The sequence below is a fragment of the Mus caroli genome, unplaced genomic scaffold (genome assembly GCF_978045245.1).
Source record: "Mus caroli unplaced genomic scaffold, Mus_caroli_1 scaffold_4, whole genome shotgun sequence".
Taxonomy (NCBI): domain Eukaryota; kingdom Metazoa; phylum Chordata; class Mammalia; order Rodentia; family Muridae; genus Mus; species Mus caroli.
Window position 1 is genome coordinate 41129035 of NW_028227259.1, and position 14250 is coordinate 41143284.

General features: G+C 45.4%; 1 non-coding gene across 1 annotated transcript; it reads right to left on the reverse strand.

The window, feature by feature from the left end:
* Nucleotides 1-13376: 13376 nt before the first annotated feature.
* LOC115031156 (U6 spliceosomal RNA) lies at nt 13377-13483 on the reverse strand. The gene has a single exon (XR_003836779.1). It is a non-coding gene; the product is annotated as a U6 spliceosomal RNA (small nuclear RNA).
* Nucleotides 13484-14250: the final 767 nt, after the last annotated feature.

Genomic DNA, 14250 nt, shown 5'->3' on the forward strand with positions numbered 1-14250 from the left:
GGATATTTGCAGCCTGGGAAAGGGCCAGGCGGGGATATAGACTAGGATTCATGAAACCACGAAGGTTGAAGTGTTGCTCCTCCAGGGTCTTTTGATGGCGAGCAGGAAAGAGTTCAACAGACATTCTAAACTGTACCCTTCGGATGCTGCTATCCTCAGCCTCTTCCCCCACCCTCTAGAATACTTCGCCCAAGGACTTTTTTGTTCCAGATCTCTTTGAGGTGGACTGAATTATGCTCCACAGAAAGATGTTGAAGCCCTCTGTCATGGTCCCCGTGAATGTGGCCTTATTAGGAAATAGTCTTTGTGCAGGAAACCACATTAGAAGGAGGTCGTTAGGGTGGGCCTTTGACCAATATGGAAGGTGTCCTTGGCAGAAGACAAGAGGAATGAGATGCCAGGAAAGGTATCCAGACACAGAAGACAGCATTGAAAACAGGCAGAGACCGGTCACATAGTCAGTCAAACCAGCAGTGGTGATCAGAAGCTGCAAAAGCCAAAAAGGACCCACTTTTCTTTAAAGTTTTGGAGAGAGCATGGCCCTGCTGACAGCTTGACCCGATCAGACTTGTTTTGCTTTAGACAAGGTCTCTATGTAGCCCTAGCTAGCCTGGAATTCAATGTGTAGACCAGGCTGGCCTCTGCCTCAGAGGAACCGCATTGTGCCTCTGCCTCTCAAATGCTGGGATTAGAGGTAAATGCCACCACACCCTCCTGCTACTAACCTCCAGCAAGGCTAATCAGATTTCTGTCACTCAGCATTCAGAAACTACGAGCCTTCCTGTTGTAAACTGCTCCAGCTGTAGGAGAGCTGTGAATGAGCCAGTCTTTGGATGTTAAGAGGTGAGAACTGCAGCCAGAGGAGGTTGGCTGACATTTCCTTTGGGCAGGGTTGTGGCTGCACAAACCTGTACGGTAATGGTGTTTGCCAAGGGCAAACGAAACTGGAAAGAGTGCAAAGCAGGACGGTTGTCCCTGGGCAAAAGAAACTGGAAAGAGTGCAAAAGCAGGACGGTTGTCCCTGGGGCTGTGAACGGCTCCTGAACAAGGATTTCTGGTGGTCTGCAGTTGAAAAGAGACCTTAGCAGCAGCGGGAGGAGCATGCACAAAGGCTCTGAGAAGGGGGACAGGGGTTATGGATGTTTGGGGAAGAGAAGGAAGAACGGTATGGATTTAGCTCTTGCAGGCCCTTGAAAGCTATGCCTTCAGGAGTTCTTTGAACTATGCCAAGAACACATGGTCGAAGGACATCTATGAGCCTTTGCACCCAGTCAGCCTTGCCCTATCTCTGTATTTCTTTACTGCACACCACCCTAGCCAGTTTAATTTTCTCTACTGGCCTCTAACATCCCTGAATCCTACACGATTAACTCCCCAGTGTCCCTTAGAAAGAGCCAGTCTTTTGCACGCTGACCAGAATATTCACACTAGTGCTCCCATGTAGATGCCATAAATCTCCGCCATAAATTTCAGATGCTTTTTAACTGCATAAATTAAAGCCCCATGGGAACAGTTTGCCCCACCTTTTTCAAAAAATTGACACAATTTCTAGTAGCTTCTCTCAGTAGTAGTTTTACTCACCCGTGAAAGAGATATGAAGGTCCTTTCGCTCAGGGTCCTTAAGTTGGCACACTACAGACCTAGTGCTCAGTGGTAGTGGCTTTTCTCGAAGTCCTGCAGCGGGTCATAGAAGTGGTAGACTCTGTTCCCAGCTATGTGACCCTGGGCAAGTTAGCTCGGGTCTTTGAGACGTTGTTCCTAGGAGCAGATTTCCTTGGGGATGTTCAGGCGTCCTGTGTGTAGATCACCTTCTTGCTGCTTTTTCCCTCTGGGAGGTGGGGTTCCAGTCTTAGTGCATCCGAAGGCTCAATTCCTGGAGCTGTTGGAGGGTGCAGTGACAGTCGCAACAGGCATGCACGACCGGTGCAGATACTGCACGGGTGAGGCCCGTGCAGTACTGCAGACCGCCTGGGACGTCGTTGCGGAGCCTGCGCTCCTGGCTTCTAGCTGTAGAGTTGGTTCCATCAGCTACTTCCAGGGCCACCCGACTGCCACCTGCTGCGCCGATCCGAGCCCCAGACTCCTCTGTCTCTTCTCCCAAGTGCGTGCTGGCTTTAGTTTTTCCAAGGTCCTGGAGCTGAGCATGCTTCGCTTGGGGATAACCCAGGACTCTACTTGGAAGAGCTCCTGTGGCACTCCCCAGATCCAGGTTGGCACGCTATGCAAAGAGCATGCAATGAGTTCTCAGTGCCAGCTTCTGTTAGACCGGAGCTGCTTCCTCTGGGCTGTCAGCTCCTTGAAGATAAGGTCTGTTTTGTTCCGGAAGTCCCAGGATCTACCTTGGCGACTGACACAGTGGTTTCCAGGGCAGGAATACCAGAGCCACCAGCATTCTTTAGAACAAGAGGATGTGAAATGTGGATGACAGGGGTCCTTCTGGGATAGGTGCAGAAGGGGGTGTAGGTCCAGAAGGCAAGGAGAGTGTGTGCAAGAGTGACGATGGTCGTGGTGTTTATAGAAACTCAGTGAAATCTGTCCACGTTGTGGGCTTTAGAGAGTCAGCACAGTCACTTGTGGCTAGGGGCTGTAGAGATGCAGGCGCTGGGGAGTACGGAATGGGGCAGTGCCCTGGGCCAGGGCTGCAGGAAGATGTAGGCTTATCCCCAGGCTTCCTCTCACCGGTCACTGGTTTTGCATCCAGAGTGGTCCTTCTACAGAGCTAACAGTCAGTCTTCTGTCTACCTGTCGGTCCAGGACCCTGCAGTTTTAGGGATGGGCCTGCCTGAGCCTCTCAAGTCAGTTCCTACTCTGCCCTTCTTACCCTGTAGGTTGGCTTTCCTGCTGGCTCCCCTCTGCACCACTGGGCACCAGACTTACCTCCTGTTACCTGGCCCCAGAGGCCTCTGACATGCTTCGCCTTTGTCCTTCCACCCCTCACATCACCTTCTCAGAGGCTTTGCTAAGCCATCATCCTGTCCTATCCCTGCCTTCACATCCTGTGTTCCATGTTATTCATGAGTGTAATGGCCACTTTCCTGGCACTAGAAATTATCTTTCTCATTTATTGGAAGCCCCCTAAAGAGCCATGTCTTATGGTCACTATTACTGTGATAAGACACCATGACCAGTAACTTGGGAGGAAAGGGCTTATTTGACCTATACTTCCACATCACTCTTTCTTTCTTTCTTTCTTTCTTTCTTTCTTTCTTTCTTTCTTTCTTTCTTTCTTTCTTTCTTTCTTTCCTTCCTTCCTTCCTTCCTTCCTTCCTTCCTTCCTTCCTTCCTTCCTTCCTTCCTTCCTTCCTTCCTTCTTCTTTCTTTCTTTCTTTCTTTCTTTCTTTCTTTCTTTCTTTCTTTCTTTTTTCGAGACAGGGTTTCTCTGTGTAGCTCTGGCTCTCCTGGAACTCACTCTGTAGACCAGGCTGGCCTCAAACTCAGAAATCTGCCTGTCTCTGCCTCCCAAGTGCTGGGATTAAAGGCGTGCGCCACCACCGCCTGGCATCACATCACAGTTTATCATTGAAGGAAGTCAGGACAGGAACTTAAGCAGGGCAAAACCCGGGGGTAGGAGCTGATGCAGAGGCCATGGAGGGGTGCTGCTTACTGGCTTGTTCCCCCTGATTTGCTTAGCTTGCTTTCTTATAGAACCCGGGACCACCATCCCAGGGACGTCACCACCCACAATGAGTTGGGCCTTCCCACACTCTTGCGCGCGCCCGACTGGCCAGGAAGAATGAACGCTGCAACAGGATCCTTCCACACACATTTATTGGGAGAGCTTGATTGCAGAGGCGAAGTGACCTCAAGCCCAGAACTGGTGCTGCTTATATAGGCCTAGGAGAGGCGTTCTCTCTCATCTGATTGGTTAACTTGTCTCTCATCTGATTGGTTAACTTGTCTATCATATGACTGGTTAACTTTGGTTAATTCTCAAAACCTCATCTTGGCAAAAGAACCTTTACTGCCTATGTATGTGAGGTGGCCAGCAGTAGCCAACTGCCACTCTGCAACTGCCACTTTGCAACGGCTTCCCACACCGTTGATTGGTGTGGAATTGGTTAATGATTGGTGAATCATTAACCCATTGCCTTACACCTGGATTTTATGGAAGCAACTCTAGCTAGTCAGTTCAGGTAACTCTAGCTTCTGTCAAGTTGACATAAGACTAGTCAACACAAACTATTTTGACCATTCGTTTATTTAACAGAGTCCAGCAGGGTGAGGCACATTGCCTCTTCAGTAGCAGGCTAGAAAAAGCCTCTGGAAGAGAAACTAAGATTGAAGACCTTGGTGGCCTGGGGCCCTCATTTCCCATTCCTTAGCTGAGAATGTTAACTTCTTGTGCAAAGCAGTTCTTAGGAATCTGAGGTAACTTACGAGGGAAGGTCAGAGGCTGGAGACAAGATGGAGAAGAAGAAAACCTCCTCAGGGAATGGAGAGACGTCCTGTGGTAAGTTCCAAGTTTGGTGGTCACAAACTCTTTAGTATAAACTTTATATAAGAGTTTATCACTTTTGTCCTGATAAAACTTAGTGTCTGTGGTTGTGTTGGGAGCTGCCAAGTTTCTTTCAGTGACCGAACTCCTCTTCTTCCCTAATGGAACCTCATAGCTAGCTAGTTTTGGAAACCCTTTGTATGAGAACAGGTGGCCAAAGGTGGAAAGTACCAAGGCAAAGAGATTCACTAGGGACTTAGAGACAGAAGGGTCCACCACTCCAGCCCGAGGCAGAAGGAGATGCTTCATATGCTAAGATACACTAAAACCAACCTTAGCAGCCAGGGCCCTTCTAAAGACTATTACCGTATTAGTGCCTAGTTAAGAAACTGTCAGGGGCTCACAGGGGCTCACAGAGACTGAGCTGACAATCTGGGAGCCTGTATAAGTCTGACCTAGGTCCTTCGAATATATGTTATGATTGCGTAGCCTGGTGTTCTTTCGGGACTCCTAACAGTGGGAGGCGGGGTTGTCTCTGACTCTTTTGCCTGCTTTTGCTATCCCTTTCTTCCTCCTACTGGGTTGCCTTATCCAGCCTTGATATGAGGGGAGGGGCCTAGTTATTGTAGAAGCTATTGTAACTTCTTATGCAATGTTTGGTTGATATCCCTGGAAGGCCTGCTCTTTTCTGAAGGGAAATGGAGAAGGAATGGATGGGGGGGGGGCAGGGAGGGGAGAGGGAAGGTAGGGGGAGAGGCTGTGAGGAGAGGAGGGAATGGAAACTGGGTAATATAAGGGATGTAATATACGAGAGAAACATAAATAAAAAGAAAAAAGAGAAGAGAACAAGAAGCAGCCCTGGGGTGTCACAAACTGCAGCATTGTTTTAAGGATTTTGTTTATTTATTTTTTTTATAGAGTTTGTAACATGCCTGGTGGGTGGGCAACAAGTAGGTGATGTTCACAATCAAGATGGCTATATTCACATCAAGCTGTATCCTCGCCTTGGACGTAAGGGTACCAGCATCTTTTGGAACACTAAATTATCAACAGTTTGCCCATCAGCCCAGCAAGCAATCAGTTTCAGGTAACTTTGGAAACAGAGTCGGTTGGTCCTTCCCCCAGAACTGTATCTCTTTATTCCTGGGCCCTGCCCCAGGTTCATGCTTAACACACAGCTTCTCGGAATGAGAGACTAAATGCCAGCCTTGCTTGGCATGAGACATGATCATGCCACTAAGGTCTAGTGAGTAGGGAATGAATGGAGAGTGCCCTTCCTGGGATGGATACGCATGGTTTTGTTCCTTTCTCCATTTTGTTGTCTCGGATGAAGGGATGCAAATGTAGGTGACAGCTGGATCTGGAACAGCCATGATAGACTGTGAAGTGCCGTCTCAGTTGGCGAGGATGTCAGAGCTACAGGGTGGAAGGTGCCAGAGGCCTCCTGCTAATCACAAAGTTACTATGATGTAGGTTGACTGCCACCTCTGATCATCTCCTTATAACTTAACTTCGGCAGGGACATAAACTGCAATTTGTTGTGAAGTTGTGAACAAGGGACTCCATGTGTTCATTTTGCATGAACCCCTGAAATGTGTGTACCAGTCCATGACTGAAGATATATTTTAAGCATGGATTGAATTATTCTTTCCTCATTAAGGTTTTCTGCACTAATTGAGAGGTCTTTGATGATTCCAGGAGACATCATAATTGAAAACGTCACATTTCTCAGCTACCAATAGTGGACATTGCTGCTGCATTTACACTAGAAAGGGTTAGGAGTGCAAATCTCCTATCTTAAGGTCCAAGGGGCTTGTCAGAATCCAGATGCAGTGGGCACCACGAAATCCTAGCTTTATGGTGTCTTTGCCTTAGGGCTTAGAATGAAGCACCCTGTCTGGATTTTAGTAATTCCCTAACATTGTTGCTGGTTTGCACAGCTGTAGTATTAGCTAAGACAGTGCCACTAACAACACACAGAAAACAGCAAATCCACTTGTTTAATGGTTGATCCTATCTGTCAGGAGCCTGTTGGCAGGGGAACCCGCAGTGACTAACTAGAGATATGAGGCCACTACTCAGCTATAGGTTGGTTTGTCCTTGTGATCCATTATCGTTGGTATAGCAGTACTGCCTCAGGCCTGTGGCAGCAGCTCTGCCTTGTCATCCAGCATGAAGAACAGAGCTCTACTCTTCCCCTGTGTGTTTAGCCTGGGCACTGAGGGAGATTTGCTAGACGCCTTCTTTTTTGTTGTTGTTTTTTTTTCCGAGACAGGGTTTCTCTGTGTAGCCCTGGCTGTCCTGGAACTCACTCTGTAGACCAGGCTGGCCTCGAACTCAGAAATCCACCTGCCTCTGCCTCCCAAGTGCTGGGATTAAAGGCGTGCGCCACCACACCCGGCTGCTAGATACCTTCTAAATGCTTTCTCCTCCTAGGTCACTGAACAGCATGGTGTGATTTGTCTTCACTTAGGGACAGAGCTGGTAGCATGCCATGTGCTAGAGCCTGGTGTATCCCATGAGGCTCCATGCACGGCCTTCAGGCTTCTCTGCTTCCTGATGGAAAACACTAGGACCAACCATCTCATGCCCCCTTCCCCCATGATTTCTCTGCTGCCACGATGGACTTTACTCCTTGAACCATGAGCCCAAACCTTTCTCCAAGAAGTTGCTTTTCACCACCTGTGTGGTCTCTATGATGAGCCAAGTAACCAAAACATCACTCTGTAGTCTTCCTACTTCAGTAACTACAATTTGAATTTTAGACAGCTTGACTTTAGGGACTACCTTTCCCGAGGTAGAAATTATAAGAGGATATGATATATTTTAATTTTAGTGGAGTTGTCAGTATGTATATAAGTATATAGTTAATTTCCGTATAGTTGCAGTAATTGTAATGTCCACCGTTAGGACAAACTTACACAGCCTGCCATCTCACCCAACCCCCACTCCCCAACCCATCTCCTGAACTCCTTAACACTTGTTGGGTGAGCGCCAGTAGAGCCATTGCTACTGTAATAGACATGTCCTTGATCACTCTGAACCTGGTCTTGTTGTATCTGTCTGTGAACAGCAAGCTTTCCTTAACTGGAATCTTTTACCCTTAAATTAGCTTTTATCTGGGCTTGTGCTAGGGTTCTTTATAGAAGCTATCCATGTGTTTTAGTTAAGAGTTTCCATTGCTATGAAGAGGCACTATGACCAAGGCAACTCTTATGAAGGACAACATTTAGTTGGGATTGGCCTACAGTTTCGGAGGTTCAGTCCATTATCATCGTAGTGGAAAACATGGCAGCATGCAGACAGACATGGTGTTGGAGGAGCCTACATCTTGATCCTAAGGCAGCCAGGAGATTGTCTTCTGCAGGCAGCCCAGAGGAGAGTCTGGATATCATTGGCCAGACTTGCGCATATATATGAGACCTCAAAGCCTTTACTCCACAGTGACACACTTCCTCTAATAAGACTACACCTCCTCCAATAAGGCCACACCTCCTAATAGTGCCACATACCATGGGCCAAGCATCTTTAAACTACCACATGGTGTGTGTGTGTGTGTGTGTGTGTATGTATGTGTGTATGTGTATGTGTGTATGTGTGTATGTGTGTATGTATGTATGTGTGTGTATGTATGTATGTGTGTGTGTGTGTGTGTATGTATGTGTGTATGTGTATGTGTGTATGTGTGTGTATGTATGTATGTGTGTGTGTGTGTGTGTGATATAGGGGTCACTCATCTTACACCCATGCTTCACATACTCCCTACTGTCTGCTGTTCGTCTTCTGACTATGCTTATTGTCTCTTATGTTGAATTTCAAACATTCCCTTTTTGAGTTTTCTGTCTTGCTTGAAATGTCTCTTGCAGCACACACACCAGTGATAAAAACGCCAGAGGATTTTTCAGGAAAGGAGCATTTGCTCAGGTTTCTTCACTTGCAAACCATCTCCCCTCCCCCCTTCTCTTTCCTGGTTCTGGAGATCGAACCTTGGATCTTAGTGCTCTATCATTCAGCTACACCTTCATTTCTTATTGCTATATATTTTTATAATTATAATGTATTACATGTATACATATATTTACATATATACGTATATGCATATATGGTGTCACAAAGCTATTATATAGATGAAAGGAAAGCTGTCTTTTCTTCCCTGTATTTGATAGTCATTCCAGACATGTTTATTTAAGTTAAACCTCCCCTCCTTCTGACATGTAGTACTCTTTCTCACTCCTGTTTCCTGCTTGTGGATTTTCTACCACTTTTTAGTTATAGTGGCTTTGTATTTGAAAACTTGTCCTAGGACAAGCATAGTAGTGCATGTCTTTAATTCCAGGAAGCAGAGCATGTGGATCTCTGTGAGCTCAAGGCCAGCCTGATTTATATAGTGAGTTTCAGGACAGCCAGAGCTATGGAGTAAGATCCTGTTTTTAAAAAAGAAGTTCTAAGACAGCATTGGCTTGCACTCCATTTGCCAATGGCCTCTTTTATACCTCCATTTTTCTTGGAGATTCTTGGATATTTATTAGCTATAGGAAACATATTTTTAACCTCTCAAGATAGGGGTTAAGGGACCACTGATTTGATTTGGCATCTTCTTTAATTATTGCTGGGTCATCTTTATCAGTAAGTTTTAATTCTCAGCAAGGAAGGAAAGCAGCCAGCAAGGGCATTGCAGAAGATGGGCAGGTTGCCCTAGTGCTTGGTTCAAGTGTCAGGCCGAGGGGGCTGCAGGACAGCGGAGGATCCGTTTGTCTCTATAAAGTGTGACATCCCAGCTCCAATCCTTTCATCTCTAAGCCACCCTGTGCCTGTGTGTCAAGGCAACCTGCAAACAAATATGGGAACAAATCCCATATTCTTCCTTTGCAATGTTTTTGCTGCTGCCCTTAGTAGACCTCACGTTGGAAACAGGTGGCCACTTCTCTCCTTTGCTGCTGAACCCTAGCCTGAGATGGTTTACCTGCTAGTTTATTCAAGGTCTCCTAAGTGACTTCTCTGGAGAGTCATCTCTGAAAGACTGAAGTCTGCTTGTGTCTGAATCCCTCCAGGAGTCTCTCACCCTACCCAAATCTGGTTCAGGGTCTTCACAGTGGCTGCAAATTTCCACATGACCTGGTTCATGTCATATATCTGATCTTTCTTTTACTCTCCTACCCCCTCTCCGTTCATTTAATATTTATAGAGTGCCTACTATGTGCCAAGGACCCATTGAGACACTTGGACTACTCTAGAATCAATCATGATCCTCCTCAAACTTATGTTCTGTATCAGAAAGCCAGGGAATATGCAATAGACAAATAGTTAATAGTATTGGAAGCTGGGGACCACTGCCTCTGGCCATGTGGGATTCAGGGACATCTCATATACTAGCCTTCAGTACTGAAGCTGGGGAAAATCTTAGGCAAGCTGGGATGAATAAGTCATCCTAGAAAAGGTGTGTCACTGGGAAAGAAAGAAGAAAGGGGCAGTAAGACGAATGCAAATGTGTGTGTGTGTTATCTCTCTCTCTCTCTCTCTCTGTGTGTGTGTGTGTGTACAGAGGGGGCAGTGTGTGGTGCATGTATGTATATGTGTATGTGAGAGAGAAGGAGATTCAGAACATCTGGACAGGTGAGAGAAGGCTCATGTCCTGTCCTCTAGGTTTGTTTGGCTTGCATCTGCCTCAGGTTATTACGCGTTTCACTTAGCTGTTCTCTCTGACTGGGCTGCTCTTGATCCTAGAACCGACATGGCTGATGTCTGCTCTATCTTCAGGTCTCTAGATGTGTCTCTGCTGTGGCTGGGTGTGGAATTTAATACTCATTGTCATGTATTAAGATGTTAGACGCATACCTATGGTGCTTTAAAGTGGCAGAGCTGAGAGGCATTTCAAATTAGACAAGGTCATTAGGGTGTTGCCGTGGCTATTGATTGTCAACTGGACTACATCTGGAATGAACTAAAACCCAAGGTCATTATGGTGTTGTGATGGCTATTCTTGATTGTCAACTCGACTACATCTGGAATTAACTAAAACCTAAACAGCTAGGTACACACCTCTGAGGATTTTTCTTTTTTTAACCATTTGAAGTGGGAAGACCCAGTCTTCATTTGGGTCTTTTGAGTTGTAAGGTGCGCTTTCAATCTGGGAGCCTATATAAAGGGGGTGGAAGAAGGAAGTTTGCTCTCTTTGTCTTGCTTGCTCTCACTCTCGTTCTCACTAGCCTTGGGGCATACTTGCTCAGGATTCCAGTGGGTAATGAAGACCAGCTGAGACATCAGCCTGAAAACTTGCTGGATTCTTGGAACTTCCTTTAGTAGGCAGCCATTGTTGGGCTAGCTGGCTGGCAACCTAGAAGCTATTATGATAAATCCCCTTTATAGATGTACATTAGTTTTATCAGTTTTGTTAGTCTGGAGCAGCAGTGCTGAATCTGTGTGTCGCAACCAACCCTCTTACAGGGCAGTTTCATAGATATTCTGCATATCGGATATTTAGATCATGATTCATAATTGTAGCAAAATTACAGTTGTGAAGTGTGTGTGTGGGGGGGCCACCACAACATGAGGAACTGTATTAAAGACTTGCAGGATTAGGAAGGTTGAGAACCATTGCTCTAGAGGACTCTAACTAATATAGGTATGTCACCATGATTGCATCTTGGTGGCTTCATAAGAGGGAAATCAAAATGTGAGGTCTCCCAGGACCCCGTTTCTACAGCATGACTTGTCATACACCCTGCGGCTTTTCTGCTTTCTGTTCAGAGCTCTCCCATTGTCTTCATTTATGTAGCTAAAAGTTTATCAATTTTGTTTTTAGAAACAACTTGGTTTTACTGATTTTCCGGTTGTTTTCGTGGTTTCTATTTCTGAATAAGTCTTCTGCTGTCAGGTTAGGTTTGCCCTCTTCCTAGCTCCTTGAGTGGTTTAGCTGTTGATTTTCTTTCGAATGCTAGCATTTCTTTCTGTATCCTTCCCTCTCAATGCTACGTTGGACATCCTCTACAGTTTGAGCCGTCCATCTATATTTCATCTGCTCTCAGCTTAGTTTTCTAATTCTCTTTGATTCATTTCTTCTTTGACCCATAGCCGATCCATTGAGCCAACCCCAGGACTCTAGGGGAGGATAAGGAAATGGGGCCAAAGCCCACTGACATTCTTTTCAGTCACTAGGACAATGAAGTCAAGTCATTCACAGGAAAACTGATGCAACTGGGGACAAATAGTGTTAAGCAAACTAAGCCATTCTCAGAAAGACAAAAGCCATTGCTTTCCCTTTCATTTGCAGTTCCTAGATCTTAAGTGGTAACAAAATATCAGGCATTTTTATGTTAATGAAAGTAGGAAAGAAACTGTCCAGAATGGGGTTGGGGTGGGGAGGTGGCGGTGGTGCTAACTGGGGGCAGAAGGGAGAGGGAGGAACAGGGTTGGGGTGTTTTGTGCTCCATACCCAATACCTGTAGGCAAATAAAAATAAATAATTTGTAAACAATCTAAACTTACTTTAAAAACCAAGTTGCTTAGTTGTCACGTGTCTGTGGATCCCCTTGTTTTTCTTTTTCCATTGATTTCTAGGCTTGTTGCATTTCAGCCAGAGAGGGAATTCCATATGATTTTATCTTTGTTGGAACTTGCTTTGTATGCTCACGTATGACCTGGCTTAGAGGTCATACATGTCACATGCTTTGAAGCTGTTGGATGGCATGTTCTTAAGTGCCTGGTGGGAGCTCTCAGGTTTGGAGTTCAAGCAGGGGGTGGGGGACACTGAGGCAGGCCGTCATTTTGGGTAAGAGATTATTAGAGGAGTTATTAATGCAATAGACACACAGATAGTAACAGAGCTCAGGGCCCACGAGGCAGTGTGTGTGTGTGTTTGGTGCGGGGGGGGGGGGGGGCGGGGGGGGGGGGGGGAGGGAGGCTTCTTAGAGGTCTTTAGGAGAAGGCTTTATACCAGGAGGTTGATGGATAATCCAGACTGTCTCTAACATCTGGAGACAAGGGTAATGGAGGGGCTTTGATTTATTTATCTATTCATCTAGTTATGATTGTTATTATATAGTCTCATTAAAAAATGTACACCTGTTTCCCTTTTCTTTTTGATATTGTTTGTTTGTTTTAAATCATTAGGGTCTATTTTGGTCCAGAGTACAGGTTTTGTGGCAAAGCCCAGGCCCCCACACCTTCCCTCGCCCATGTCTACCTTTCTTTTGCTATTTGTTCTGTCTGTGAAATTACTGTTTTCCACTCCATTAGATTAACTGTGTTTTTGACCCTCCTGTCTCATGTCATCAGCAGCTATGGAATTTGTTGTGTTGTTTCTTCTTCTGTTCTTCTGTTAGTGGTTTGTATATTTGTTTGCTTATTTGTCTTGAAAGGAAGATCAGCATTTAGGGTAATAAAACTCTTTTGTCCTCATTGTTTTAAAATTTATTTAATTCTGCTCCTTATTAATTTTTCCCTTTGTGCTTAATTTGTGCTTTCTTCATAGTTTGTGGTAAAAAGAAAAGTATGACGCTTAATGGTATGTTGCTTTTTGCTAATGTATACAGTTAAAGCTATAAAGCTACCTTCCTTCCTTCCTTCCTTCCTTCCTTCCTTCCTTCCTTCCTTCCTTCCTTCCTTCCTTCCTTCCTTTTTTCCTTCCTTCCTTCCTTTTTTCCTTCCTTCTTTCCTTTCTTCCTTCTTCCTTCCTTTCCTTCCTTCCTTCCTTCCTTCCTTCCTTCCTTCCTTCCTTCCTTCCTTCCTTCCTTCCTTCCTTCCTTCCTTCCTTCCTTCCCTCCCTCCCTCCCTCCCTCCCTCCCTCCCTCCCTCCCTCCCTCTTCCCTCCCTCCCTCCCTCCCTTCCTTTTTTCCTTCCTTCTTTCTTTCCTTCCTTCCTTCCTTCCTTCCTTCCTTCCTTCCTTCCTTCCTTCCTTCCTCTTTCCTTCCATCCTTCTCCTCTCCCTCCTCTTCTTCTTCTTTTTAATATGGAGGGCCTCATAAGTTTGCATACCATGCTCGCACAGAGGCCATGTTAATCTTCTTTGTTTCATTCCAGTTCTGGCCTTTGTGCTCCCAAAGTGAGCTCAGCACACATTCTTGTATCTTTTGTAAGGGGTTGTTACATCTGTTAAATTTTGGAGTGAAACATTTGCTATGCTTATGAGTAAATTTTCCTTTACTTATGAGTAAAAAAGAAATGTATTGCTTTACTTATAAACAGTTGAAGAATTTTCCAGAAACATTGTTATTGGCTTCTAATTTAAGTCCCCCACTAACACCAGAGAAAATAATTTGTGTTTTTTTTTTTTTTAACAGTATGTTTAAGTCTACTGAGATTACTTTAGGTCTCCGATGATCCTTCTTGGTGACTGTCTGGGTGGGCTAGGGCAGTATCTGTATTGTGTATCTCTCATGAACGAGTTGGTAAATGACAGTTAGACCTCACTGGTTGATAGATATGTCACAGTCCCTTTGTGCTTACTCACTTTCACCGTCTCACCCAATGAATCGTCTTGTGTGTTACCACTTCCATTGCTCCTTAGGATTTTGTCTATTTTTTCCTTCCTGTGTTGTCTGTTTTTCATTCTAAATGTCTGCCAATTTAAGCAGCATCCTGGCTCTCCGTGGACTGTCTTGCCTCTCTGGAGACATTCAGTTTAGTTCTCTGTGTCCTCTTCTCCACCATCCTGGGCCACCTCTCTCTTATGCTGTTTTCCTCCTCCTCCTCCTCCTCTTCTTCTTCTTTCTTTCCTTTTTCCTGGTTCATAGTTTTTCTTTCACAGTGGAAGCTCTCTCTCCCTTGTGTGGCCCTTCATATTTAAAGAACAAGGCATCAGAAGATAGACTGAAGAG